Genomic DNA, 3,240 nt, shown 5'->3' with positions numbered 1-3,240 from the left:
AATTATTGTCATTTAAATTGTTTATATAATATTTTAATTTTTCATATTACACCTTTTCAATTTGTTGCATCATAATATTTTTTTCCTATCTATAACACCTATGTATCTAATCTTGCTGTAAAAGAACGCAACTAACCTAACCAATCTGATTGGAATTTTATGAGACATACTGGAAATGTCTCGTAACTCTCTTTATTTTATTTTATTTTTTCATTCTAAAGATCGATCTCCACTACATATGATCCAAGGTATCCCTATCATTAGAACAATACATACCACGTGTAATTTATATTAATCATATTTTATTAAGATACTAGAATTTCTGTTTTCTTTTCTTCTCTTGTATATATATTCTAGAGTTATGTTAGGTGAAAATCAAATAAAATAAAAGAGAACTTGCTCACAAATTATTAGGGAAACATGCTCACATTACATAACATATGTATTTTAATATTTCACATTCAGAAATGTTTGGTAACCAAAGAAAATCAGCCAAAAACAGCATAATTTGCCTTATTTAGCATTTATTAATTGTTGCGACAATTAATAAATACTAAATAAGGCAAGTTCTGACTGTTTTTTTTGTCTCTCTAGCATTACCCTTTCACATTATCCATGACCATGAAATTAAACAATAATTACTGCGTGAACAAGAGTAGATCTGGAATATTTTGAGCAAGTTAGGGTATTGGTTAAATTAATCGATAAATAAATTAGTTATCTATGGACCACGGTAGGATGTATATGATCCCAATAATAAGTGTGGAGCCAATAGATTGTACACTCAGACTGAGAATGCCCTTTCAATTTCTTAATCTTTGCTCCTTTCACTATCTCCTTCTTAATAATAATAAATGACAATAATAACAAAATGTATCTACATTTTAAAGAACACATTATCAAATTAGTCTTTAAACAATTATTCTTTCTCTAAATTAGTTTTCAAAAAACAAATTTAATTAAATTTGTCATTCAAAAATTTTATTTAAATTAGTTATATTAGTCTTTTTATCACTTCTGTTACTAATAACGTCAGAATTTGTTAATGTGTCACATTAAGTGACACCATAGCACACACCTATTAATTTTAATTAATGACTAATATGATAAATATATTAAATTAGATCAAATAAATTTAAAATTAAGAGATTCTAATACATTAAATAAAGTCTTTTTTCAATTAAATTTTAATTTGATCTAATTTATAAATTTATCATATTCGCAGCCAATCAAGACTACTAAATGCATACTGTAATATTACTTAATGTGTAATATCAGTAAACTTTGACGTCGTTAAAAAAAATTGGCAAAAAAATCAACGTGATTAATTTAAAATTTTTAAAGGACGAATTTCGTTAAAAAAATTTTTTAAAGACTAATTTAAAAAACGAATGATCTTCTAGAATTTACTCATATCTCAATTCAAACCAGAAAATAACATACCACTAATTAACTAAAACAATGTGTACATTTCAAAAATTACACTCATGCACTACTAATAATAACTAGCATGTAAAAAATAAATAAATTTAAACCCTAATACTTATTTAAACAGATAAGTGAATTAACTATTTGATAAATTTAAATTGATTACGAATAAAATTTTTTAAATAAACACATATAATATGATGTAGGAAAGTATATAATGCAAGCATATATACCTTGTGTATTAGTGGGATAAACAATTAAATTGATTTTTGAGTTTTACATAATGATCAAATTAATTCCTCAAGAGTTTTTAAATTAACTAAATTGTTCATTCAGTTTTAAACCATTAATTAAATTACTTATTCCATTAGCTGGCCAATCAATAGTGTTAATGAAAATGCTGACATGAAATATTAATTAACTGCCATGTGATATTATATTAGGGAAGTTGATATAGCACCAAAAGTATTTTAATTTATTTAATCTTTGAGGAGAGGGACTAATTTGATCATGAGATAATGAAAACCAAATAATAATCAATTTAACAACTAATTTAAAAAATATTTTGTGCTAATAAATTTTAATGTTATGTCAAGTAACTCACAATTAGAAAATCAAATTTTAGTCTTTTTGTTAAAATATAAATTGATTATATCATTAATACATGTTAAATTATAATTTTAGTTAATTATTCTCCTCCTTAGAATTATAAAACTCACATATTTATATTTCCATTTTAGTAAAAAAAAAAAAAAGGCAAACATCTCTTTTATACGTTACATGTGTATGTAAACTCCCTTGCTCAGTGAGAATTTACAGTTTTCTATTAATATTGTTGACTAGTCAATTAATTAACAAAGAATTAATTTGATTACGAGTTTGAATTTGAAAGGCTAATTTGATTGATTTAAAAATTATTCAATTTAACTATCATGTAAAAACCGCAAGACTAATTTGATTTTCAACAATGCTAGGGAACCAACTCTATATAAGCCAAGAATCAGCCAACTGATAAACTAAAGGCACCAGTAACTTTAATCGGATGTTGTTACTGATAGGCACATGGATGTTTCTTTTTCTTGTAAATTGGATGGTTTTTTATATGATTTCTATGTTTCATGTGTTACGCATTGATAAAACATAATTAATTATATGGAACTAACTAATTAATGATCAAAGCATCTGTTTTGTGATTCTCTTCTATTACTAACGTATTTTTTCTCATATTTTAAACGTGGTCAACAATAATTTAAAAAACAAATTAAAACTAATTATAATTAATTATGTTGTTTCATTCTTGGCTGATTATTAGTTGGTTCCATATACTTTTTCTTTGATTTTATATTGCGTATTAACTAATTACGAATTCGCATGTTGTATGCATTTAACTCAAAAAGAATCAGAAACTAAACAATATGATTTTTGTAATCAATTAAAGGGAATCTTCACTCTCAAAAAAATAAAGAAAATCTTCAGTCAACAATTTTCGATTTTTTTTTTTTATACTTTTACAGTCTTCAAACCAAGGATCAAATCAAATCTGACAGCCGCCAGTTCCAGGTTACTGTTGAGTGCAAAGTGAAAACCAAATAAATTCTATTGTCACATTTGTCGGTTTACTGTTACAGATTTGATGCTCCAACAACAAGGACACAAATTGTGGCTAAAATTTTTTCATATGATTTGTTGGGTGATGAACCCATGAGATCCTAAAAAACGAAAATTATTATTGGTGAATTTTAAAAATATGAAAATAAATAAAATTTGTCGTTGGTCAATTGAAAACTTTTTTAACTTAAAATTGTAAAAATT

The sequence above is a fragment of the Arachis ipaensis genome, chromosome B10 (assembly GCF_000816755.2).
Source record: "Arachis ipaensis cultivar K30076 chromosome B10, Araip1.1, whole genome shotgun sequence".
Lineage (NCBI taxonomy): Eukaryota > Viridiplantae > Streptophyta > Magnoliopsida > Fabales > Fabaceae > Arachis > Arachis ipaensis.
This window is presented reverse-complemented; position numbering follows the sequence as displayed.